Source organism: Lagopus muta, chromosome 1 (assembly GCF_023343835.1).
Source record: "Lagopus muta isolate bLagMut1 chromosome 1, bLagMut1 primary, whole genome shotgun sequence".
Taxonomy (NCBI): domain Eukaryota; kingdom Metazoa; phylum Chordata; class Aves; order Galliformes; family Phasianidae; genus Lagopus; species Lagopus muta.
In genome coordinates, this window is record NC_064433.1 from 105,007,581 (window position 1) to 105,035,304 (window position 27,724).

At 42.1% G+C, this 27,724-nt stretch overlaps 1 protein-coding gene across 7 annotated transcripts in view; it reads left to right on the top strand.

Annotated features, from left to right (window-relative positions):
* KCNE2 (potassium voltage-gated channel subfamily E regulatory subunit 2) overlaps positions 1 to 27,724 on the top strand; it is a 140,296-nt gene that overhangs the window by 97,061 nt on the left and 15,511 nt on the right. For 4 of the 7 annotated variants that reach the window (XM_048959944.1, XM_048959962.1, XM_048959910.1 and 1 more), the window contains one exon: positions 2,790 to 2,974. The exons of 1 other annotated variant lie outside the window; for it this stretch is intronic. The gene's annotated coding sequence lies outside the window, so the exon portion shown is untranslated. Of the gene's footprint in view, positions 1 to 2,789; positions 2,975 to 8,878; positions 9,028 to 27,724 lie in introns of all 7 variants that reach the window. 2 more of the 7 variants (XM_048959927.1, XM_048959937.1) reach the window with 2 other exon arrangements.

Below are 27,724 nucleotides of genomic sequence, written 5' to 3' on the forward strand. Positions count from 1 at the left end.
ATACTCAAACACAATTACACGCTTCTACTGAGATGAAAAAAACAGAAGTGACCTGAATTAATACTGTGAGTGTTAGGAGGGTATGAAGGAAAGCGAGAAAGCTGAAAGAAGACCTAGATGTACAAAAGGGGATATGCTTTATAGGGTACGGTTTAAGAAAGAAGTGAAGAACCCAGTGAAACCTAGCAGAGGACTGGGAAGATGGCTGGTGAGGGGAATTCTCAGAAAAGATTCAAGAGGGAAAGAGAAACTGAATTGTTTGGAGAATGTAGGACATCTGTGACAGTTCCCTGCTGATTATAAACTGGTAAAAATGGCAAGTCGCTGGCTGCTTTCTATTGATAATTTGATATTTAGAAGAGATTTTGTCTCTCTCTTTTTCTGCCTCCCTTGGACTGGCAGAACTCTATAATGAAGTCACAGGATGTCCTTCTAAAGAAACAAAGACTGAGGGCTTTTTGTTGGTTTTTCTGGGTTATTTATTTATTTATTTATTTATTTATCCAGAAAGAGCCTAGCGTTGACCTAAGGCTGTTCCCAGTGAAGTCAGTGGTGAAACTCCTACCTACATTTCATTAGAGAACACTTCTAGCATCATGGAGGCTTTTTGAAAACTCTGCTTGTAAGACAAACCAAAAGCAGACAGTACAAAATGGATCCTGCAGATGAATTAGTTTGTCACCTTTTCTGGGACAGTAGTGATAGGACACGTGTGCAACTAAAAGTTTCAGAGTCTTTCAAAGTTTTCTGATGTTTTCTGATCAATGGATCCCGACAATTTTTTTAATGTAGATAAAAAATAGCATAAATGTACTGTCAGCTGTGCTTCCCAGTCACTTTTCCCAAATCCCCTGTAAGCACTTCACACGTTGTTACTGGCCGTTAGACCAGAGAATGACCAGCACTAATAGAGAGACTCTCTTATATGGCTTTTGCCCTTAGGCGGTATAAGACCATAGTGAAAGTAAGTGATATCCACTGCCCCAGACAAGTGAGAAGTTAAACAGGCAAGACATAGGAAACAGGTGCAAAGAAGGAGGGCACTGTGAACTCCTTTACTCGAACTCCTTTACTTGGAAATATTTGAAGCAACACCACAACACTAAGTCATTAGTCAAGTGACTTGTACATTTTTTCACATCCAGAAACTGTCCACAGTCAAGAATGCAGTCTAACATGCCTGAATGCAACTAGGTCATTCTATAAATATATTGTTAATGGGACCTTGATTTCCCTATTTGTGTAAATATGTACCTGTTTCATGTAAGTGTTGGAAATAAGTCATTAATCTATGCTGATAGAACACTCTGAAGGTCTGAAACATTGTACGCGGTTCATATTACTGCCATAACAGGTCAGGTCCTACAGATCTGGTACATTAGTTGGCTTTGAGCAGATGTGGAAATGCTGTATATACCATTGCTAAAGGTACTGCAGTCATTGTTTTTAGATACTTAGAGGATACATACACTGGATCACTTTCCATTGTGTTTAGACCCAACCTTGACTTCAAGTGTTCAGATTGTCTGCTTGTGCAGCTCAAGAACGTGGAACTCGAGGTCCTAGATCCAGTTGAGTGTTTTACATTTTATTATACACAATAAATGTAATGATGGGTATGTGCATTTCAGGCTATTGGCAGGGCAAGATAATAGGGCACACTGCTGATTCACACTCAGTCAGAACCTCCACGTCCCTTTCTGTAAGGCTGTTATCCAGCCTCTCATCCCTCAGTCTGTACAGATATCCAGAACTGAGCCATCCAAGGTACAGAATCTAGCATTTGCTCTTGTTAAACTTCATGCAGTTGATGAGTGCTCAAACCTCCTATTTGTCCTGGTCTTTCTGCCAAACCTCTGCCTCTGGAGAGGGAGCCAGCAGCTCCTCTTCATTAATATCATCTGCAAACTTACTTAGTATACATTCAAGTCCTGCATTCAGGTCATTTATGAAGATACTGAAGATAACTAGCCCTAAAGTGGAATCCTGCAGAGCCCCACCAGTGACTGTATGCCTGCCTGATGTAACACTATTTACTACAACCCTTTGAGATTAACTTATCAGCCAACTCTTCACCCATCATATTACACACCTATCCAGCTGCATGCTGGATATTTTGTCCAAAAGAATCTTCACTTCTTTAAGATCTAATTCAAGAGCTTTATGTGGCAGAATGAAAAACATTTCTCTTAGAACAGTTGCAGTATGGACTTCAGATCAGATGGTAAGACATGCTGCTTTAATCCCTTATGCCTGCCTCCTTTAACCCCATGTATTTCTGACTTACTGTGAGGTTTTCTCATGGCTTGTTCCAGGAGTTTTCAAGACTGTTCACCTCCCAGATGACAAATTTTCTTATTCAAATACTTGGGACTGCAGTCACCATGATGCCAATGTCTTCTTTTTTTTACTTTGCGTGTTCTTACACTGTACTGTTGTTTACGTTTCCTGCTCTCTTCTGTGTTCAACTTATACCCCAAGGTGCTCTGCCAGGTAGTGCTGTTCTTTCCCAAATTACACTTTCATTAAGGCTGGCAGCTGCCTCCTCCTAGAAAGTCAAGATGCCACCTATTAACTGAGTGACAGTAACTTCTTCCCATGTGAGGTCAGAGGGTGTTGATCTGGCTAAGATCAGGTCTTACTGGGAAGCCAGGAGACTGAGCACTGCTTATGACTAAGAACCAGTGACTTCCTATTTAGAGCATCCTATGAATCTAGAATTTGCTCCCACACCAGCAATGATAACCACCCTGTGGACTTCTCCCTAATGTTGCATACTCCTTTTTCAGGTATGAGGATCTCCAGTTGTTTTGCCAGGAGCCAACCACTTGAGATCACCCCAGAAACCGATACTTTATTTAAAGACTCTCCAGTGGGATTCCTCTGGATGAACGCCGGGGACTGTTTCTGGTAGGAGAGTATCTGTTTTGGAGGGTGCGGTGCTTCTGGCTTCATTTCCCCTTGAAGTTTTCAGGTTAGTGCTTGCACACAGTGAGAAGATTGAGATGAGATCTCATCCACAGTTGTTCGTTTTACAATTCTATTTAAAAAAATAACATGGGGGAATTTTCTAGATTCCATCCAATCCATAATAACTTTTGAAAAGTTAATTTGCTGCAGCTGCTTTATAACTTCTCCTAAGGCCACAACTCAACATGATTACACAACCGCAGTAACTTTTATGGCTGAGTGGAAACACTATCTTGGTTTTGTTGTTCTACAAAAACCAATATTTGGTTTAAAGATTCCCTTGGATTTTTAATCCACTTTGCTAGGAAATCTCACTCACCACCAGTATTTTGAGATACTTCACCTGCTTTCGTACTTGCTTCCCATACTGGAAAAAATGAGAGCCCTCCATCCTGCAGGGGAAGTTTCTGAACATGAATTACGTCATATTCGCATCTTTTGTTAGGGTGTACTGTGCAGGTCTTTATGGGGACTCAGCTTATGTACTTCATTCCTTCTTCCTGATAACCCCCTCCCGTGTGAGAACAGTGTCAAACATAGCATCCAGCTGGCCGGCCCCTGGGTATGCTAATAAAAGTTCTGCTTCTCCAATCATCCAGCGTTGCCCGAGGAGTCTGTCAGCAAAAATAAAAAGGATATTTCTATTTAAATACCATACAGTGCCTGCACATTGCAAATATTTTTACCGTGGTAGCATACATGCCACTACCAATAATGGTGTATTGTTGTTATATGTTGGCTGTTAAAATTCAGCCAGCACTAAAAATTGCCGTAGCAAGTCCTAGTATAGAAGGTATTTGTTTGTTTTCGCAGGTTATTTGAAACAGGGAATGAAAAATAATTAGTGGTTTTGGACTTCTACCTTGCATTTTTTCTGCTTAAAAAGGTCTTAGATTATATTTGATGGTGATTGGATCTTAACAGAAGGCTTACATCCTGGGAAAGAGTGGGACTGAAGAACTAGCGGGCAAATTTTGGGGTTCATTTTGTTAGGAAAAAAAATGCTCTTTCCTTTTCGGGGTGAGAACAACTGCTACAGCTTTCTGCCCAGCAAGTGTTCAGTTTACACCACTAAGAGTACAAAAGGGATATTCAATGACAATTCAAAATCAGGTATAATTAGAGAGGCATTATAAGCATTAGCACTAACAGTCATTTTTGCATTTCTCTGCTCGGATAAAGGATTAAAACATTTCCACCTATAATGTACTGAGCCTCTGAAAGGCCTCAAGCGATCCAATTGTGCTCCAGGGTCCTCTTCATTCGTAGGTGGAAGTTATTGGCTCAGAGAGATGAATCCCCATATGGTCAGCCTTCTAACTGAAGACAGACACCTAAATTTGTACATAGATAATTGGTCCGACAGCCAGAGAACACAGTGCTCTTCCCTTGATTCAATAGGAAGTTTGGCTGGCTGTATAACATGGCCATAAAGGTGTCAAACTGGAGACATATAGACCAAAGATTTTATTTTTAAATGGCTGCTGAAAATAAGGGTCCTAAATCTATACTTCGACAAACAAACACACACCTGATTTTCAAGCTGCTGAGCACCCAGTGGCTTGGCCACAGGTTTGAATACTTTGGCTTACGTGACATGTCCGAAGCCACACAGGAAATCTGCTGCAATTCCAGGAATAGAGCAAAGATCCTGTGCTTTAACCACAAGTTGTCTATGTTTTATTTGTCAGCAGTCATTCCCACAAGGAGACTAAACCAGGGATCTCACTTTATCTAAAGTCAGCAAGGTTACCTACTAGCAATGTAGCTAAAAGATATTCCTTGTTCTCTGAGCAGTAAGTTGTGTAGGGGACCCTGGAACAGCAGCTTGGTGCTTTGAAGAATCTGACTTGTTAGGACACACATAAGTAGACATCAGAGATAAAGGACAGTATGTCTGCGTCTCTGTCATCTGCACTTCAGGCTACTGCATGGGTTGAAACTGCAGATTGGAAATGCTGTGGTAGGTGGGAAGGGGAGCAGTAGGCATTGCCCTTTACTTTGCTTAAAAAGCTGCTTCTGTGGTATGCAGCAGGACAGAAGCTCCACTATGCAAAGCTGATACTTTTTTTGATCAAGGCACATGAAGGTAGCAATCTAATCCTACTTGTGGAAGTGAGTACATAGGACATTGCTCATGTCCCCTACCTCATGTGACTGAAGAGCCAGTATCAGTCTCTGTGTTGCTCTCTGGCTTGGAGTCTGTTCTGAAGTCTAGTCTTGCCCTCTGCCCACACTGTTTGCATACACATGGCAGCAGAGGTGGACTTCTGACTCCCTAAAGCAGAAGAGTTTGAAGGTCAGTGGCTGGAGCTGGAGCCCACATTCTTCTTTCAGTGAGCTGTATGCAGAAGTACAACGCATATCACAGGCCAGTTATCAAACAAACAGCCCAAGTGTGGTTTCTCCAAGAAGGGCATGAGACAGATTGACCAGAGAGGCAGTGGATGCTCCATTCCTGGAGATACTCAAGGTCAGGATGGATGGGGCTCTGAGCACTTGATGGAACTGTAGGTGTCCCTGCTCATTGCAGGGGAGTTGGACCAGATGGCCTTTAGGAGTCCTTTCCAACTCAAATGGTTCTGTGATTCTATGATTCTATGTCCATTTAGCATGGATGAGAAGTGTGCTTTAAGCCAGCCTGTGAGTCCAACTTTGCAATACAGGGATCTCCACTGCCATCATGCTACCAAGCTGTGAATGCTGAGTGGTACCACATATATTGAGACCAGTAGAATCCTAAGTCTAAAGTGATGGAACTCAGGATTCAGTGATGCAATACTGCTTTATATTATCAGGGAATTACTCTTTTTTTTTTTTTTTAATGAAAGAACCAATTGCTGTCTCTCTGATTACACTTAACTATATTTCTCGTAAGTACCAGAATGGACTTGAAAATCTGTTTTTGCACATTGTAGTTCATGCCTATTAGTATGAACTATTTTAAATGGAGCTGTTTAGCAGGTGAGAATGTGCCGCAGGGAAAAGGCACTGAGCCATAGCTTTTATAAAGAAAATGTTGAGGCTCTCTTCACGGTATATGCATTTGACTTTGTATAATGCTAGACAGTGGTTTCCAAATGACATCTTATGTAATTCCTAAGTCAAGTAAGATAACAAAAGGGGCTGTGTTGCAGTCAAATTACTATAACTAAAAACCTTCTCAACATTATACTTATATACTTATTGCTAAACCAGTGAAGACAATTACAAATTACAAAGTAGAAAATGTTCAAACATTCATTACCATATTTCTTATATCAATGCAAACTACACATTCCTCTTAGACACATGCCAAATGTGTGACTTTAAACAAAACATTTCTTGAGTTACACACGTACAAAGAGGATCTGAGTGATTTTCATAATTGTTCTGATCATTTGGTTCTATCTGAACAGATTTTTTTTCTGTCTTAAAAGGAAATATATTGAGCTGTGGACAGGGCAAACACAGAAACATTTAGGCTACACAGTAATATGAAGGGGATCAGGGGAATTGTAAGTGACAAGTGGGTTACATTGAAAGTCCCATCTTGGTTTCGACAATAGGGCTGATATCTTGATACTTGCATTTAAGAAATGTGGATTTCCACATACTAAGCATCTTTCATGAATTACTGCAGATCTGACACATTTGAGTTATTACGCTCCTCCTGGGAGATTTTTAAATCCAGTTGTAACAACAGATTATATGAAACAGCTGGTCAAACAGAATGAGGAACCAGTTCATTGGCATCCGATGAATTAACAAAAACAGGCACAATACAAATTTCAGCAAGAACTAGTGATTCTCCAGGAGAACAGGAACCAAAAAGAAAAGAGCAGGAATCAAATTACAGCAGCTGTTTGGCCAACAGGTAGGGTAACTATTTCTTCATGGCCAAGGCTTGGAAGACACATAAGAGACTTACTGCAGCTTCTACAAATAATAACAAAAGAACAGTGCTTACAGAAGTTTATGCATCAGACTGTCTGCTAATGCAAGGACAGAACAGGCTTTGTTTTCTCACGAGGGATGAGTGGCTTTACAGACGGCAATCCTTTGCATGTCACAGATCCAGTGGCAAGAAGAAGTCTTTGAGTATCAAGACTATTTGAAGAAATGGGGAGAGGTGTTTCACAACACTGATGGAACTGAGCTTTATGGTGCTCCTGTCTTCTTCATATAGAAGTTCCCACGCAGTGTGTTATCTTTACAGGGAATATCCTGAGAAATCATATTAAGGTGAAATGTCAGGAGAAGGAGCTGAACAAAGCAACTTGTAAAATGAATAGAAAGGAATTAGCAGGGCGAGGTGGCTTTTACCCTGGACTGCAAAGGGAAACCAAGTGGCAACAGTTGAACTTACAGTGTGTGCTCCATCACTACATCTCTGGCATAAAGGACCATGGACCATGTGGATAATGGTGATTGGGCTAAAATAAGGAAGTGGTTTCAAACTTAGAGAGAGGAGATTTAAGTTGTACATAAGGAAAAAGTCTTTTACAATGAGGGTGGTGAGACACTGGCACAAGTTCCTCAGAGAGGTGGTGGATGCCCATCCCTGTAGACACTCAAAGTCAGGCTGGACAGGGCTCTGAGCACCTGATGGAGATGGGCTGTTCCTGTTTATTATAGGAAAGTTGGACCAGATGGCCCTTAAAGGTCCTTTTCAACTCTAAAGATATTCTGTGATTCTACGATTCTAAAACGACAGAAGAGAGAACAATAAAGATGATGAGAAATATAGATGGGTTTCTGTAGGAGAGGAGGCTAACAGATTAGAAAAAGGTGGATAGTAATATAGATCCATAAAACCATGAAGAATGAGGAACAGGGAAGGATTACTCATTGTTCCTTGTAATAAAAGCAGTAAAAACAAGTTAATAAAAGTATCAAGTAGAGGTTTTAAAACAGACCAGAGGAAGCACTTTTTAATGCAATGTATAATTAAGTTGTGAAAGTCTTCATCAAAACATACTGTGGAGGCCAAAGGTTTAAATCGGTTAGAAGACAGATTAAATAAATTCATATAGGACAGTTTTTCTTTGTAGTTAATTGACACTGGCTGCAGCCTCCAGCCCAAACAGTAAATCACTGATTGCCAGAAATGCAGGTGTGTTAGGGAAAGGAGCATGTTGTATCTGCTATTCTCTATGCTCTTCCAAGTCATGAACAAATACCGCTTTTTGGGGAGCGATACTTTCCCAAGGCCAAGGCAATCCTCAAGCTGTGGCTATCTCTGGTGGGGAGATGGATCTTGAACCCTATCCTTGTGGCAGGGCCATGAAAGGGAGAACTCCCTGCATTTGAAAAGCAGGTGTTTGAAAGGGAAGTTCAGTTCAATTCCTGAGGCAAAGTTACCGTTCTTGAGCACTCCGCCACTGTTTGGGTGGTTGTGTACATTTCTGCAGGTTTCTTGGATCGTCTTTTTAATCAAGTTAGAACAGGTAAACCCGTGTCTATAACCTGTGTCCCAGGCTCTGCCATTTGTGGCTTACGTGAAGGCAGCACAGAGTGAGATGGAGTAATAACCACAATCCTTTACTTCATCTGAGACAAATGAATATTAACTAAAGGTTTGTCTGCTTGACTTACAGGAAATGAATCTGGAGGGTTTGTTATCGAATCCCTGGCATTGCTATTGTGGATGTAGCCCTCACTGACAGTGAGACTAGTATCATGACTTTACCAGGGACTTAACTGTGATGTATATCTTTTATACACGTAAATTTTCTAGCAATACTTGCTCATGCCGCCATTTTTCCTTGCACTGAATAAATGGCTGGGTACACAAGGACTACCTCAGCCTAATAACTAATAACTGATGTTATTATTTGCTGAATGCTGAAGTTTATGTCAGCTGAAGATTAAGGAATCACAGTACTGAGATGAATGATGACTGAAGGTTTTCCGTTTGTTTCTGAAGCTTCTGTCTTGTTCGGAACTGGGGAGATCCTACCATAACTCTGGACTATCTGCTACGGCCAATACACTGTTACTATCATGTCTTAAATGCAGGAAAATTCCAGAGAAACACCTTGGAATTTCTGGCAATTTCTTTAAGTGCATTTAAAGGTAAGAAGGTGTGTTTGATGATACCAGATTTTTTTTTTTTTTCAAAGAAGCATGGCTTTTTTTGTAATGGCAATGCAGGCTTCTCCACAGTCCTTCAGTATGTTTACCCCTGACCTAAAGCAATCCAGAGTACTGCACTTGCCCATGACTTTTGAGGCATGAGATTCTAACAGAAGAAATCATTGAAGTCCCAACGCAGTCTTCTGCAGTAAGGTACATTGTCATTCTTACCTAAGCGGGAATAATAAGTGAAGGAGAAGAGAAAGATGTGTGAGATTTGAAGCAAGTAAACTTCAGGCTATTGGCTCTGAATTTGAATTCTGCCCTTCAGCTCTGGTAGACGGGAGTCATCTTCGGGATTAAACTGGAACAGTTTGTTTGGTATCTCAGTGGAACAGTGGAACTCCGTCTCTGTCTCCCACCAGCAAATGCCAAATGGTTTAGATCTTCTCCACCCACAAATCAAAGCGAAGTTTTAGCCAAGTTTTCAATGGATCTCACACATAATGAAGTTTTCAACGGATCTCGCACAGAATGTTCTTTTTATTTTTCGCTAGATGTAATGAAGTTACTTTTTTTTTTTTTTCTACTCACGACCTTCTTAGACAATTTTTTACTCACCAAATATGAATGACATGTTGTGATCCATTTGATGGGACGTGGTTGTGACATTGGCCATTTCCCATTGTCTATTTATCTAAGATAGAGAACATTACTTGTCCCTGGAGTCTGAATTTCGTTAACAATAAACACTCCATTGAAATATCCACAAGATCTTTTTCAACAGGCAAAAGCCCAATAAATTCTCAGCTGTTCAAAACGTGTAAGAATGAGTAAGAAAATGTGGCATAAAGGTTTTGGATGAAAACCTAAGTATTCTGTTATCATGCTGAATGTCAATTGAGGATTTTCCGTGGGGAACTAAGCTGTTTGGCTGATTTACTGTATAGTAGTCAAATATTTCTGGCTTAGAGCCTTTTGCAAAGTTATTTTAACAGATTAAATATGAATCAGGGAAGCTATTAATTTTTCAGTCATATGATCTTATATTCACTCTTGTAATCAAATCGTATTCCCACCCCCACAGTTTTACTAAAGAAATGTGAATCTCATACTCTGCCTAGAGTTCAAAGAAATTAAATTATAGTGAGTTTACTTTATATGGAATTGCTTAATCAGAATGCAGAGTTCCACTAATCATATTTAAATATAGTCACTGTAAGCCAAATATTGACCTTAGGTTAAAAGATTTTTATGGCTTATTTAATGGAGACCCATTTATAGAGCACCACAAAGAATTCTAAATCATGTAGATGCAGGGAAAAATGAGATGATTAGAAATGCAACAATGAACTGCCACAGCCATTGTCATTCTTTGGAAATGGTATTATTTAAAATTGCTTGAAAGATACTGTAAGTCTAATAAAAATAGTGCCAAAAAGGCAGAAAAAGAATAATTTTTGGCTACAGAACAGTAGAGATTTCTAGAAGATAAACAAAAAATGCAATTAATTTTCCCCTTAGATCTTGATATTCCCAATATACTCTTCTGGACCATCAACACAGCGTAAGTGAGTGAAGGTAAAGATTTATGTGTGAAGACATACGCCCATCTCTTTCTTCTTAATTTTACTTCTTGTGGTAGTTACAGGGTCAACAAAGATTCTCAAGTGCACAAATATGTTTCGCTGCATAGCAATTCCTAAAATGAGAGGGAATTAAACATCTACCTGGCAGTCGTGCCATTAAAAATCTCCCCTTTTCTGTTGGATTATCGTGGTTGTCAGCGTTCAATCACGATTTTATCTACCCTTGCTTATGGTGTAGCATCAGGATAGTTTTAACTATATGCTATGTAGGGCAGTAGTGGTAATTAGCAATCACAATGTAAAGCTGTAGAAAAGAAGAATTCAGGGGAGACTCTGGTTGGGACATACAGTTTTACTGAATGATGGGGCTGCAAGTGAATAAACTTGAACTGGTGGACTCAGTACTCTTGCATGGCGAGTTTCACATGATATCCGTATTTCCATTGCTTTTCCTTATGACTGTGCAAGTATTGCTCTGGACTTAGTGGCAGACAATTGGCAACATAAGTCACTCTGTCATAAGTACGACCTAATTTTTAGTCTTATATACCATCATAATCCATTTTAATCTTGAAGTGTGTACATTTTCACATGTAGTTTTTACAACAGAAACATAAAAAATCAAGCTTTCTTTGTATTGTAGCTATTTGCAACAACAAACCTCTTTCTTTGCTCTGTTCTTTTTCCATTTCACTTTTAATTTAATATTCTCTGAGTCTTCTTTAGCTGACATTTCTGAGAATTGGAGGTAGAGTTGAGTTGGCACTTTCTTGGGTTTAGAAATAGAGGAGCTAACCAATAAGTGAATGTGGGCTAGACAGCCTCAGAACTGTAGTGCTGATGGGCCAAAGTGGATATCCTGCATGCCAGCAGTCCCCTGCAGATGGGCTCACAGGAAAATAGCACTTAAATTCTCATCTGGGTTCAGTCAAATCATTACAAGGCTTGTTAGTTCTTACTGTTTTATCTTTCAGTGCAGTGGCCAACTTTTCAAGGCTCAGACTGGCTCCTTGGGGAAGTTCATGTTGCAGCACTGAAACGAAGTGCAAACCCTCTATCTGTCTGTCTGTCTTTCTAGTCCTAAACCAAGATATTTATATCCTGTGTCTCACTGAAGCAGAGCATTCTGCAGAATTTCATGTATCCCACAAACTTGCATGGATGTGAGTAGGCAGAATTTGGCCTTGACCAATGTACTGTGAAGCTGAATCAGCCCTATTTCATGCCAGTCTTTCACAGATTTGTCCACAAGAATGGTTTCTGCTGTTCTGCTCTTCATCCTCCATGGCTTTCTTGAGGCGTAGGGCTGTCATCCATTCATGCAAACAAAAGGCCAAGTTCCTTGAGGGGCTTAGGGAATGCAAGAATGCAGTTGGCAGCTAATCAGCATGGAAAATCTTGGGTCCAAGAAAGGGAAAAGGTGAGAGAGAAGCATGCAGTGTCTGATCCTGGTTTCTCTTCTGTACGGCATATATGTCCACAGACTAGAAGGCCAGTGAGCTGCTACAGATGCATTTAGTTGAGAGGCAACAACTCATTGGCCTTTGCAAAGGAAAAGGAATGAATTTTAAAGCAAATGGAAGGCTAGAAGAGACATCAGTCTCTCCAGGTCTTTTGCTGTGCTCTGAGAATCAGAAAGTGCACAGAAAAGAGCTTTCCTCCCCTGAAAATTCCTCCCTATATGAAGGGAGCAGCAGCACCACAGAAAGAAGAGAGTAACCAAGGATGGGAAAAGACCATCTTAAACTAGACTGATAAGTAAAAGCAATACATGTAGATGAATATGATTGGGAAAGAATTCATCAGGATGTGCAAATAGTAGGCAAAGGGGTACATGTGTCAAAAGGGCAGTAGCCGAGGGGCAGGGTCCCATGTTCCCAGGGAACTGAAGGAGAAAGGAGTGAAAATGGGCAATTGTAAATGCAGATTCCCAAGTGACGCTATTCTTGTGCCCCATGTTCTTCTGCTACAGTGGGAGTCAGGCCAGCAGTGACTTGTGCCATTATTGCACAGTAGAGTCCTTTATGTGTGTATCCCTCAAGAAAATCACGTGTGCTGGGAAGAGAGAGCAGAGAAATTAGTGAGAGGACAGAGAAGGAAAGACATCTCCCAAAGTTCTCACCAACTCCCAAACCTTTCCTGGTTTCCCTGGCCCCCTTCTATTACTGCCCTATTCCTACAGCTGGCGACATGCAGCATAAAGAGCTCTACTGACATAAATTCACTTCAAGGAACTGCATGGGCCAAAGGTCTGAGAGATCTGAACTAGCAGTACCTCTGTGTTAGCATCTGTTAGCACAGAGAGATATATAAACCAATGCAGAAGAACAGAGCAGCTGAAGAAGGGAATAGGATATACAATGATCTGCAACAACCTAGAAATAAGTAAAAAGTAAAGATCATCCAGATCTCAGTAAATATTGAAAACTCCTGTATTAAAGATAGTCATGACCAGTAGCAAATGGGGAATCCCATAGAGCACACTGCCATTTTCCTTATACAAGTTCCAAGGGTTCTGCTCCTGGAAATGGGATTTCTTGGATGAGGAAGGCTTAGGTTGAGACAGACCTTTCATGTTTCTTCATGGTGTTCTACCTTATACCTCGCTGTTTTGGGTTATTTACTCCCATATGTATTTTCTTTTTTTCTCCATCTCTCTTTCTTATGCTCTATGAAAATTCTCTCTTCCAGTGCTCAGATTTTCCTATCTCTTCATTGCTCAGTCTGGGTTCCTACAGCAATGAGTGCAGCAGGTCATGCTGATTCTTGTTTACATGAAGTAATCATCAAGAAATCATTTTATAAGCCACCCCCCAATTTCATATAAGAAAAAAAATCAGCAGATTTCACATAGTTGTCAGAGCCCTCATTTGCTTCTTTTTTTTTCTTTTTTTTCTTTTTTTTTTTTCTAGCACTCATATAAGAAACAGAAGTTAGTAATAGTAACATGCTGGTTTGTAATACTGACAATCAAGATACTATCTGTCAGATGTGGTCAGTGTCCTCACTTCCACCAGAAAGCAGCACCAGGACAACCTCTGTTCACGTGCAGATATTGACAATGTAGGCATTTAAAACAGGACTGGTCACCCTGCATATCATTTGTAGTCAATAAAGACAAATAAGCACTTGCAGAGCACAATTCATCTTATATTAAATCAATCACCTACTTTAGGCCAGATGAGTCACACTCTAAAAGAACTTGTTTCTTGCCTAGCGTGAGTAGTTTAATGCAGGTGTCCATATTGTATTTGCTTAAGCTAAAGGGATTCACCTCCCCATGTCCTTGCCTCACCTCTGCTCCTCAAATAGTCAGCTCCAAGTATTTCTTTGACTACTGATCATAAGTCAGCTGGTGCTGCGAAGTAAGATATTTTGCAAAGTAGGAAAGGACAAGTAACTTCAGAGTCAGGAGTGCCCAGTCCAAGAGAAGATGAAGTTTCTCTGTTAAGTTGTGCAGCACAAGGGGATTTGCAGTTTAAATTCACATTTTGGCCAGTGCTTATGGATTTCTACAGTCCATCTTCATTCCTTTCCCCTTCAGTGAATGAAAATATGGGAAGGGCAAACAAACAAATTGCAGTGAACATGGTTTTAAAAAAAGCCATCGAACAGAAAGCTGACAAGAAGAAAGGAAGTTTGTTAGAAAGGTGGAATGGGAAGCACATCTCCTCGACTAACACTTCTCTCTGTAACGGCAGTCCATGTGAGACCTGTCAGGAACATTGACTCGAGGGTGCAGGGGTCTCTTTTTTAAACTTTTAAGTTCTGCCACAGATAATAGAGTAATTTTATCATTTGATCATTTAACACTGGCACTCTACAGGGTTCCCTATGGAATATCTTGAATCTTGAACACAAACACAAATCCTAGAGAAAAAATATTTAGTTTTCAAAGACAATTGGAATATTTTTCAGACCAATCATTGTTTTGGCCTAGGGTATGCACTTTGTGCATGGCAATCTCCAATTTGTACCAGATGCAAAGGCAAAGATATTTACTACACATGCCCCAGACTGCACAAATTCCTTTGTCTTTGTGTTCGCTTAACCTCAGCTTCCATTCCACATAACTTATTTCACCTCAACTATGTTTCTTGGAATAACATTGAATTTTGGTCACTTCATTATTGGTTTTGTTTTTCTTTGGTGCACTGTGCGTTGGCTTGAAACACAAAATACTGTGGCAAAAGAATCCAATATGGTAATACAATCGTTTGCCTACTATTGCAAGAACAGTTTCCATTATGGCCCCTATTTTTCACACTCTTGTAACTTTCCAAAACACTCACCTTTGGAGGCAGTTTTCCCTTCTTGATGTTTGCCTGGAGGTTAAACTTGCCTATGAGAGCAGAAATTTTAACAAAGAGTTCTAGTCACATTTACATTATGGGAAAGTTGGGGAAAAAAGCCTACGATTTTTTTCTGACTTGGAAAGAAAAATTCTAACCACATTTCTAAGAAGGGCAACAGTAAAGCTGCTGAGTGTTGTAATTTGATGGATAAAATCAGTTGAGAGCCCAGCTGTATCTTATAGATTTTGGTTTTTTGACTTGTCTCAATGGTCCTGGTATCTATAGAAGTCTATTTTTGTTCAACAGCCTAGGGGATCAGAGCAAAAATGGCCAGTCATTCCAACTGCTAACAACTAATTTTTGTCCCTTCTTTCCCATGCAAGCACAAAATTAGGACAGTTTTGTCTGTGAGAGTCTAGAAATTATAAAGTAAAATTTCTATTCATTTCAACTCTGTCCCTCTGAATGCAGGTAAGTTTGTGTGTAAAGGAGCTGTTTGTCCAGTTAAATACAGAGAACTGGTGATATTAAAGGAGTTTCTGTCTTTCTTCTGTCATTTCTTTCCTTTCACTTTGCTTTAAAAATCTGCATGATCTGACTGAAGGATTTGGGGCTGGCCTGTAATAGTTTGTGAATCCTACATGAAGTCTGGCTATCAAGATATTTATTGTGTGGCTACATCTGGTTATTGGATTATTACCCATGTGAACAAGTTGTCTTAGCTTAATAGTCAAGCCACTAAGGAAAAAAGAAGAAATGAAATACAATAGTTCCAGAAGAACAATTTGTTAGTCAACTTATAGGGAACTCTTAAAACTAATGCCTGTGCTGCAAGCTGTACAGAAGCCACATTCACACAATGCTTGAGTTAAATAGCCAGTAAGATCACTATCGTTGTTGAAAGAGATCTCACTGACAAATGCTGCCTGGATGAGAAGGCCAGATTTACTTAGGACCATTACAAGTTTTAGGTAAGATAAAGATGCAGGTTTCTTTACAATTGTGGGGATGTAAATATTCATGGAGGCTGTGTTAAGCTTTAAAACTCAATATCATTCTTCTACTGCTGAGAAGACACTTTTCAGTCACCTGGGTTAATGAACAGTCCTTGGCAATCTGCTGTAAACTAGTAGCTTCCAGCGGAAGTGTGAAGAAGCAGTATGTGGGAACTCAGGTAAAAGGCTTGTCTCTGGGCACATGCTTGGTGAGATTAGAAAGGGGCAGGGCTAGAGCTGCTACTGCAGAAATGAAACCATGTGCTTTTGTGCTTGTAAGAGTAAGCACTGTCTCCGGCAGTAATTCCAGAGCAAAAGCAGTGAATGAACAAACCTGGCTCACTCTGGCTTTATCTACATTGCTCTTTAAGGAGCTCCAATGAAAGGCTAGAACACCCTATCAGTCTCCAGGTATCACCAGTCCATAGTGTATGGCATTTCTGACACAAATCCCTGTAGCATTTCAGGCAAGCTCCCCTTAGTACTTAACCACAGTCACAGCTTATCTGCTCAATGCACACCCTTTTTAGCTGACCATGTTTGAGTGCAAGGCTGAACTAGATGACCTCATGAAGTCACTTTCAAACTTAGCTATACTGTGCTCATGGAATCATAGAATTATAGACACATGAAGGTTGGAAAAGACCTCTTGAGATCATCTAGTCCAACCATCAGCCTGCTCCCACCATACCCCCTAACCATGTCTCTCAGTCCCATGTCCACACAGCTCTTGAACACCTCCAGGAGTGGCGAGTCCGCTGCTACCCTGAGATGCATGCTTCCAATGCATGCTTAAAGCTTCGGGCTCCCACAGGATCCTTGCAAGGCTGTTTAAGCAAACCTTGGTTCTCTTGCATCCACGTGCGCTGTTTGGTTTTTGTATAGCAACAAGTAAACTTACACTACAGCCTGTTTCTGAATAAGGACCTTCACAGAACCACCCTTATTTTATCTGGCTATGCATTTTCTTGAAGCTGTTCCCATGACCACACTGCAGAGCAGGCCTACTTTCTGATTTTGCCACGGAGCTTGGTAAAGAGAATGACGCTGTCACGTCTATGTGGCACTGTAGGTCGATGTCACTGGGGTGGCTGGCAGCACCATACATTGTCTGGATTATGTTCCTGTTGCCAGGAGATGCTGTGAGGGAAAGCATCTCTCCATTTTTGAGCTCATTAAGTTAGGACTTATGTTGTTCTATTCATATTCCTGAATATGGCAATCACAAAAGGTTTTCTTGTATCAGGGCTTCTCTGGTCACTGCAGGTGGCCCTTGAGCACACAGGTCAGAAGCATCAGTTGCGTGCATTGCGCCTGTACTTCTCGGAAGTCCTCAGCCTGCCACTCGTTACAGATGTTTACTCTCAACTATTGACATATCAGTCTCCACAGTGTGATCATCTCCACTTTCATCTTTATCAGTTCTGTGTGACCCTCCACCCAGATGACCATGGGGAGTTCAGTCACATCCCAAGCTCCTGCCAAATGTGTCTTTGGGTGCTCAAGAGCTGCCAGAGCACTCAGCTGGGTGCCAGCATGGTGAGTGCTCTCTCACTCTGAAGTGAGAGCCTCCTCACCTGGTGCTCCAGGATGAGCAGAGGTCCTGCTCATCCAGAAACAGGGATGTGATGTGGTGAGACACTGTGCTTATGGAATTAGATGCCAAGGGACTGAGGTAAGGGCCCTCCTACAGGTCAACGAGTGCAGAGAAAGGCACGTGTTACAAAAATACTTTATGGTTGTCAAGTGTAAAGTTTTTCCTGTGGTTATGGACCAGCAAACTGCATTGGCCTCACACAGAGAAGCTTCTGGCAAGAAATCATTCCTGAAAGCCAGCTCACATTATACAGCACTCTTGGGACTGCTGGCTCCATGGACAGAGCACAAGGCCAGGGGAAATGTGCAGACTGGTCAGCCCTTTCACCACTGCACCTCCCTGGATGCTGTGGACCAGCTTGGAGTGGTGAGAAATTACAGCTGTTGTAACCCAGGCATGGTACAGAAAGGGAGAAGATGAGGAGAGGACATAGAGCAGCAACAGGCTTGGCATAGAGATCTGCTCACCCCACACACCACATATGTCTTGCTCAACCAGAGGGGAAGGGATCAAGTCAGCTCAAATTGGACATCAAGCAGAGAAGAAAGCTCCCCATTGATTACTGGGGCAATTTGCAATCCCTGAGATCATTCATCTTCACCGTACCCAGAAAAGATGGGTCATGATACTGGTAGAAAGGATGTGAGCATAATCACAAGCCACATGCTGTCCTGGCCTTTTTTCTTAAAATACAACTTAGGCCTGAAATCTCTCTGCTGACTGCTCAGGGCAGTGAGGGCTGTTTGCCCTGTTCAGGCTAAAGGCTGTTTGCTTTTTCACTAGTTAGATAGTCTTTGTAAAAGAAGGTGCATGATACATCCTTCCCTAAAAGTTATAAAAATCAAGAGAACTATAAAATAATGGAGCTGAGACAGAATCCCAGGGCCACTATGGTGCATGGTGCCCTGCAGGCTCCATTTCTAGGAGCTTCCTGACCCTCACGATCTGATTGCCTCTGACTTGTGGGCTCAGCCTTGATGCTGAAGGCACACAATTGAGTCTCTTACCACCTTATCTGGCTGAATTCCTGAAGCTTAAATCTCGGGGCCTCAAAGAGCATGCTGATGGAGTGATCTAATCAAAGCAGAACCCCTTCACTTCAGAACTGCTTGCTCTCCCTATGCATTCCACAGCCTGTGAAAAGCTTCTGATAGTCAAGCTTTTACCTGGTGGTCAGTTGGGAAAGACAGGATATGGAGTTTCTCTGCATTTAATTTCTGGGTGGACATGCATTGCCCACAGCAAACAGCTTCTGCCATCTGGAGTAAGACTATATGAAGCAATTTGCTTGTATGAGGTTAGGCAGGCAGGGCAGCTGTGATTTTCCATTTGGATGGCACATGCAGTGCAGGAATCCATATTTTGCTGTGCCTCCAAGGTGAAGTCCTATGTGGTAATGGAGACAGTAGACAATATTGCTCAGATGTGCTTCTAGGAGCTAATCCTCTGGCTTTCACTTCGACAGCTAGTGTGGCAGGGTTGTGTCCCATGGCTCTCTTGTTGGCCTCCTCCACAGTGATTCATCGACAGAAATTACACTGGTCAAAACCAGATTCACTGGTTCACTTCTTTTGCTACTTTAAGCATTAAGGCATAGGGGAATTGTTAACAAGTTATTCTGGAGCAACATAGATGGCAGCATCATCTGTTGACTCTTTAGCAGATGAGTCCTAGATGCTAAGTGGCCTGATGGAAGATCTAGTAGTGTGACCATTGTAGGTGGAGGCATGGCAAGTTTGGCTTTGCTGAGATAAGGCCAGTAGACTGGCTGTAGGAGCAAGCGCCTTGCTGCGAGATGATGCTGACCAGAGTTATCACAGAATGACTATTGTTGCCTGGTGGAGTACCTACAGCAAAATGAGGCCTACTGACACAGCGATTGCTGACATGCCACTCTGACAGTTGTGTTTTCCTTCAAATCTGATCTAAGCTGATGGTAGGTGAGCAGTTATGTTTCTCTCATCCAAGGGTTTTCCTGTCTGTGAGCTTTGTGAATCTTCACACTCAAGCCAAAGTATCTTTCCCTATCTGAAATGGTTGCCCCAGAGCCTTTAAAGCATCCTTTAACATCTTTCTGCTTTGTATGGTACTACCATCTAATTTGCCTTTCTCCCAGTGCCTGGTCTGGCCCAGAATCCTATACTGAAGGAACACTAACAGGACAGGCACAGCCTTGAGGGAAGGTGGGCATTGCTTTGCTCTGATCCCTCTGATGTGGAGACACTATGTTTAATAGCAGAGGGAAAACAAAACCCCACACATTGTCCCCTTATCACTCAGACTTGGAGCTATGGTCCAGCAGGGCAATACTAGACAGCCAGGAGCCTGATCTGGTTCAGCACTGCTACATTCCTGCTGTGTGGTCTTGGCAATCGGCTCGCTTTTCCATCTGTGAAACAGAGCTAGTGGTGCTTACCTTTGTTTTCAGGACGTTTCAGGTCTCAGCACGAAATGTTTTATGCAAACGAGGAGGGTTTCTGGTGCTATTTCTTAGTAATGAGCAGCAGACCTTGAATTTTGACCTTTACAAGTTGTTGTTTTTTTATGACTATCCATACTCGCCTCACCGGGCCTGGACTGAGTGGACTGGTAGCAACTGAAGGTCAGAATTATTTTCCTGCCAGCTCTAACCATATAAGTAAGGGTTAGAGCAGCGCTGGAGGGAGGTGTATTTATGGGCATGCAGATGAGCTGCCACCGCTTGGATGCCTTTCTGCTAGGAGCATAGGGAGGGAAGTGCAGCTCTGTGGGGACACGGTGTGGTCACTCTGAAAACGGCACCTGCATGAGCCGAGCCTTTGGCTTCTTCTACTTGCTGGATCAACCTCTCTCTGAACTTGTTCATACGCACACTGAAGAGCTCCTGTCAAACAAGAGGGAGAGCGCCAGGCTGGAGTATGCTCTGCTCTCCAGAATACAACGGCAGTATTTTGTTGGCATCCTCTCTACGAACTGGGTCCCTCACTGTGACAACTGGTTGAAGAAACAGCAACAAAACAAGGAGCTCACCAGCTTGTCAAAACGTTAGGGTGAGATTTGGACAGACCCATCTCACACCTCCTTGGTCACTCAGGCAGCACGCAGACTGCCCTTCTGGTTCCCGGTGCCCCTCCCCACCCACCGGACCTGAGACTCCATTCCCTTTTCAGGAGGAAAATGGAATATTTCTGTTCTCTCTGGGGTGAAAAGCAAATGGATTTTGTAATAGAAAAATTCTTTGTGAAAGGGGATTGTTGTGCTCTGCCTGCTTCTTATTGTGATGCTGTACAGGCTGTGATTTTAGACCTCATTTTGCATATGCATTTGACATTGTTTCCCTTATTAGTGTTGACGGTGCCATAAAATTTACTAGGGACATTGCTCTGGGATCCTAGCTAACGTATGGAGAGCTCAGGTACACAGTGATATGTATCAGGATCAGGTTCTATTGCAAAGATGGCTCTGAACTCCTTAATTCCTCCTGCTAAATGGGATAATTGGTTTCAATCTTGAATGGGATAATTGGTTTCAATGCATTATTAATGATACCTGACACAGCATCTGATCTCCAGTTTCACAAAGCTCAGGATTGCTCAGATGAGCCTTTGGTCCTTACTCCTCTCGTGAAGTGAGCTTCAGCCACCTTTGATGTGATATTAATGATCAATTAAAAATACTGCTTAGCTCTGAATTAATAACAGGGATCCTCGTGTAAAAGATCAAGGGAAATTCTAGGGCACTGCCAGATTTTTGGGGCCTCTCAAGCAGACTTTTATCATCTGCATAGCATGATGTTAGGTGTAAGGCGGGGCCTCGTGGGACAGCATACCCAAAGACACCTCTGCTGGTAGCCAAGCATTGTCTCTGGATGGTATGTCTCTGCGCCCTTCAGAAACAATGCTCTCACTCTTCCTAAGTCTCATATCGGCTATGGTTGCTGCAGGGTATGGCTCACACTGTTCTCTCTTGGTGAGATAAAGCTCCCTTCAAGGTTCCAATGTGCTGAAAAACATCTCACACCACATGCAGTGCGTCTGGAAGCTTCCAGATTGTTTAGAGCAACGTGAGCAAAACTGTATCTGTATTTTCAGCAAATACCTTCAGAAAAGACAGAGCCTTAAAATACGCTGAGTTTGTAAAAAAATCCAGTAGAAAGAGTGTAAGACTGAGCTGGTCTTGTGGTTAAAAAACTTTGACACAGAACTATATATATCAGTGCAAGAAATACAAACAAAATGCTTAATCACAGAATCATAGAACGTCCCGAGTTAGAAGGGAGTCACAAGGATCACCAAGTGCAACTCCAGTCTCCACACAGCACCACTGCAAAAATCAGATCGTGTGTCTGACAGTGTTATCCAGACTCTCCTTAACTCCAGCACTGGTGGCCGTGCCCACAGCCCCGTGCATCCCATTCCACACCCACCGCCCTGTGGTGCAGCCCCTTTCCCTGAGCCCCAGCTGCCCTCCCCTGACGCAGCTTCATGCCGTTCCCTCGGGCCCTGTCGCTGTCACACAGAGCAGAGCTCAGCGCTGCCCTTGTGAGGAAGCTGTAGTAGAGCATCATTTTTTCCTCCATTGCCTTTTCTTCATGGCCATTTCTGCACGGCCTGTCCCTTTGCCTCATAGTTTGCATCTACATGGAGAAAGAAATGAGCAGAACCCATTTTGGTATTCACTGTAGAATGCTGACTGACTTTTGCTACTGGCCTGACATCTGAAGGGAAAGATAAACATTTTGCTATTTTAATAAGACTGCAATTGCCCCTTCAAACAGGAAATATTATTTAGAGCAATAATGCCGGAGAGGTTGGAGGGACCTGCAGCATCTGTTGTGTTCCATGTACTCCAAGCAGAAAAGAAGAGACATCCCATTGTTCTGTTTTATGGAAAAACATATCTCTGGAAGACATTAAATCCACTTTTGCTTCACTGGCAGGCACTCCAAAGCCCCAAATATTTTTATATCTAATACCTTCCTTGTCATGGATGATGATATTCAGCCAGGTTTCCAGGTCAGGCACATGGCTTTGAGATGTGTGCCAAATGCAGACACATATGGAGCTTTTGAAGCAAGTGATCTTCTCCCCTCAGGTTTGGTCCTCTTGATGAGTGGGCATACAGGTGACACACTTCTCTCTCCAACCCATTTTGGAGCACTTTGCTAGTGTGTTGGCTTTATGGTAATTCTCATCAGTGAGCACAAGGCTTATCAGAACTAAAATCTGAATAGAGAAAGCAGAAAATAATCAAGGTTTATAGATCAGTTCTAAGAAAAAGTCTATCTTTTTTTGCCTTCCAAGAAGATGAAGGAAGAATAAGTACAGTTGAATTTCAGCTTCTTATGTACTGATGATCTGCAGAATTTGAATCCAAGTCTGGATTCATATTTTGAACCATACCCAAGTTCAGGGAATTGTGGTCAGAAAGGTCAGGTCTGTCCCTTTGTGAAGCAATGCACCTGAATTATGCCACCGAAATAATCCTTTAATGAAAGAATGTAGGAACCTAGCTCAAAATAGTGCCCCTAGTAAGCATATTAACTGTATCCTGGATAATATATAACACAATATTTTTCACCTTTCCTTCTGATTGGAGTGTAAGCAAATTTTTGATCATTCAACATATCTGCTGGGAAAAATGTAGTTACCCTTTCAGTCCTGAAAACATGTTAACATTTTCTTGAAAGTTGCATGGTACATTGCCCTTACTCCATGTTTCAAGGCAGAGAGAAATTTCCTTTTGTTGGTAACAAAAGCCCCCATAGGCCAATGGGGCACGTACAGCCTTTGCATTCCAGTCCTAAGAATTATCTGCTGTCAGTGATGAAACTCTTGTGGCACTCGGGAGGCAGTGAAAGTTCTCATGTTGACTTCTGTGAGAAGAGGCTGAAAGCTTGATCTTTCTTTAAATCTGAGAACCCTTTTTCTTCTGTTAAAGCAATTGTTTGCTTGTGGAACTCTTTAGCTAGAGGCTGGAGTAACATAGTGCCATGAGGGCTTTGATGTGGAAAGTGAGTAAATATTACGTTTAGGACTTGAATTAAGGTCTCAAAGAGCCCCCTAAGCACATTAATGATCTCTGAAGGTTGTTGCTTATGCTGTAAATTTTCTAAGTGAAGTAATAGAATTGGTGTCCACCAGCAGATGGTGCTTCTGCCTGAGAATTGCTTTCTTTCATGATGATTGAAAGACCATTTCCTCACTCACATCATTATTGCAAATGGTCCACTGCATGCCAAAACAGTGGCTATTACATCACACGTGTTCTCTAATTGAAATAGTTCATATGTATGCCTTTCTATCTGCTCACCCCTTACCACTAGTGCTGATTTTCTTTGTAGCACCTTTGATTAAATGGAGAATTTCAGTTTTAAAAGGTATCCCATAAAAAGTGCTTGTTTAGCAGATGTGATATCTGGCTGCAGAATTTCAGTCGTAGAAAAGACAGAGCAGAGTGATGTTTGTTTTAGCTTGGGATGCCTTCCTTGCTGCCTTCAGTTGAGACATGCATGTTCAAAACCAGGCAGACAACCTCACTGTCTACTAATTCCCAGCTCTCCAGGACAATAAGCTGAAGATTCTCAGCTCATGTGGAGCAAATGAGGAGGTGGCAAGCAGACAAATGAACACCCACTCGACTTCAGACTATTAGACTCTTCTCTCTAATTTTTGTGGGACTAAGTGCCAACTTTTGCTGAAATTTGCATTAGAAATCTTGTACTATTTTTTCTGCTGTTACAATAGCAGTAAGTGCTTTGAAATTAAGATCTAGGACCCCCCTGAATGAGACAATACATTGTCACATTGCACGTAAGTGTCTTAAGACTCTTCTCCTCCAGCATTTAAGATACCTTGGCGGTTGATACATCCAGTCCCATGGTTCATGTGCCACTGTTTGTGCTTAGCATGTTGTTGCATGTAGCAGGTATAAGCTCAGATTAAGCCAGTATGATGCTGGTTTTGGACTCAAAGGTAAGACTGAGCTTGCAGGCAGAACTGGGAATGGAGAAGGATTGGTGGTAATGTAAATCTCTGCAAGTACATGAGGTATGGTTCTCCTTGCAGAAGAGCAAAAACCAGGAGTTTGATTCAACATTTTGAGTCCGATTGTGGAATCATTGTCCTTGTCATAGAGATCATAGAATCATGGAATGGCTTGCATAGGTAGGGACCTCAATGATCACCTAGTTCAAAGATTTCTGCACTAGATCAGGCATTAGATTAGATTTTCCACGGCCCCATCCAACCTAGCCTTGGTATTGAGACCTAAACCTGCCCTCAGGCTGCTGTACCCTGCTGCATTCTATGCAGCTGTGAACAGGTTCCTCTCAACCAGATGATGGGATAAGGACAGTGGTTACCCCAGAGAGAAGATGAGAACTCTGAATGATCTGGGTCAAGCAGGGTAAGGTACATCAGTACGAGATGGAAATACTGTAAAGACATTCTTACTTTAACCATAGCAATCACACACTTGCACACAGAAAAAAGTGCATACTCAATAATGTGGATCCGCAGACATTCTTGAGCACTGTGAAAAGTCTGATTTGTTTTAAAAGTGATGCAATTCTTATGTAAAATGGTAATTTCTTCTCTTTCTCTCATCTCAGAAAGGATGAGAGAAAACCAGCAGTAGATGTGCTAAATTCAGCTTTTCTGAAGGAGCTGCTTTGAGGTACTGCTACTGCCTGAAACTAAAAGAAAGCAGCACTAAAAAGCATTCTCATGATTTTGATGTATATTCCATGCCACAATTATTGCAGCATAGTTTCCTGGACACCATAGTCACAGTATTTTTGAAATCAAAAGTGAAGCAACATTTTTTGTCTCTTTAATATAGATTTTAATATAAAATCTAATGAAGATGCCAGAGTACGGTTTCTAGAGCACTGGACATAAGCAGACCTAAGAGGGCAATTAATCAGATGGAATCCAATTAGAAGATTACTTTCTTGTTCTCCAGAGGTTGCTACGTGGACAAAAAAAAAATTATCAGCTGAAATCCCTCAGGAAGCTCACCTAGAATAACCTTCTTTTGCATCCACTCCAGCTCCAGGCAAAGGCTCTGATTCAGAAAATTCTCTTCATCCACGGTAGGTCTGAAAACCACGCCTGCAGAGCTTCCCAAAAGTGCTGTCTGTGGACCAGGCCCTATGTGGTCACCCATGGGATGCCTACTAATACAGCTGGTGTTTGCATGGCTTTGGCTGCCATGGGTGTTAGCATCACTGCTGCAATAGGTGGGCACGGGAGTACCTCCACATGGAGAAACTTTTGGGCACACGCTGACTGTGCTTTCTGCTATAGGAAAGCTACTGGAAGCCTGCCCGGGAGGGAAGGAAGCTCTCTGATGATGGCTTCCATGGCAACAAGATAAGGCCTTACAGAGTAAGCATATGCGGCTCCCAGTGAGGTGCGAACCCTAAATTGAAAACAGATGAGTGAAACAGGTGACTAATACAGATAAAACCAGTGCCACGGGGAGGATGGGGAGCCATGAAGAGGATGGGAAACAACCAGATGCTGTATATTTGGACTGTGACATTACACAGGACAGCCTTCAGCTTGGTTTTATACATAAGGCAGTGATGATGGAGCAGTTGGACACAGGAACAATTCTGAGGGTCTGGAACCTCACAGAACAACAGCATGGTTGATACTGTAAGAGATTTCTGGAGACTGATCCAACCCCATGTTCAAGCATGGCCACACACAGCAAGTTGTCCAGGGCCGTGTCAACTCTCTAACTAGCAGGAGACTCCACAGCATCTTTGGGCAACTCATACCAGTGCTCTATCATCTACACAGTAGAAAAATGCTTCCTGATGTTCAGACAAAACCTCCTGTGCTTCTGTTTGTACTCATGCCTCTTGTCCTTGCTCTGGACACCACTGAAAAGAGCCTGGATCAGGCTTCTCTACACCCTCCCTTCAGCTATTTGTATACATTGATTAAATCATCCTGAGCCTTTTCTTCTCCAGGCTGTGCAGTCCCAGCTCTCTCTCAGTGTTTCTTCATAGAAGAGACACTCCAGTCCCTTCATCATTTCTGTGGCCCTTAATTCTCTCCAATATGTTCACATCTGTCTTGTACTGTGGATCCCAGACCTGGACACAACACTCCAGGTATAAGACATGTGGCCCAGTACAGTGTACTCAGGGTGCCTCATCTCCCTGCCCACCACATTCCTGGGAGTCCTGCCCTGCAAACCCAAACTGTCATGCCTGTCCTGTAGTTGCAACTGGTGATGTGGTCAGCTGGCAGGGATGATGTAAGCAACACTATGCAGACAGTGTAAGCACCTGAATGCTGGCATGGTGAAAACATGCATGTGTGAGTGGACATTGCTTGCCACTTGGTGGCATGAGTGCTTGCTTTGTGTGGGAGCTGAAGATGGGCAGATTGCACAGCCAGTTCACACAGCTGGATTTCAGCCATGTAAGTGAATGGGCCCAAGGTCAAGGAAAGATAAGAAAACAATAAATGTGACTATGTGCATGCAACATGCACCAGTTGTATGAGCAATTATTTCTTACCTCATGTGCTGACTCACTTGTTTCCCTTCCTTGCCACTGGACTTGCAATGATCAGTTGTTAATAATTTTTAAAGTTCTTGGGGACATGTAGAGCCTCAAGATATGCTTTAGCCTAAGTGACCTTAATACATTGTTATGTGTAAAACACAGATTTTTCTGGAAAAGTAAACACCAGTTTAATATACCTTCCTTTGACAGTGAAGTTGGTGTAATGAAATGATGATATGATATAGGGTTGTGTAGAGCGTTCACCCTGTTTTTCTATTTCAGAAGAATCTCCTGCCTTGGTTTTTGTTTCCCCTTTCATTATTTCTCCATGAGTAGTATGAATGGTGCCATGATAACAGAGCTTTATTAAAGTTCCCAGTACAACCAAAGAACACCTCTATTTGGCTGCATCAAGGCCAACAGGTTGGGAAAAATTCAAAGCATTTTTTTAACATGCATTGGTGGAGTACAAGTAAACCCAAAATAGGCAGTAGTTCTAGACCTAACTTGACATTTTTTTCAAAAAACTAAGCTTGCCAGCAGGCTGCACACAGGTCCAGTAACCATGTGGTGATAGCAGCACATTTTAACATGACCTTACCTTAGTGCTGACCTCTTCCTGCCTGCATAAGGTAACATGGTACAAGCACTCAATGCAGGCTGCTGCTGTATGGACCATGCCATTAACAAAGCTGCTCAAATGCCACAGGATGAGA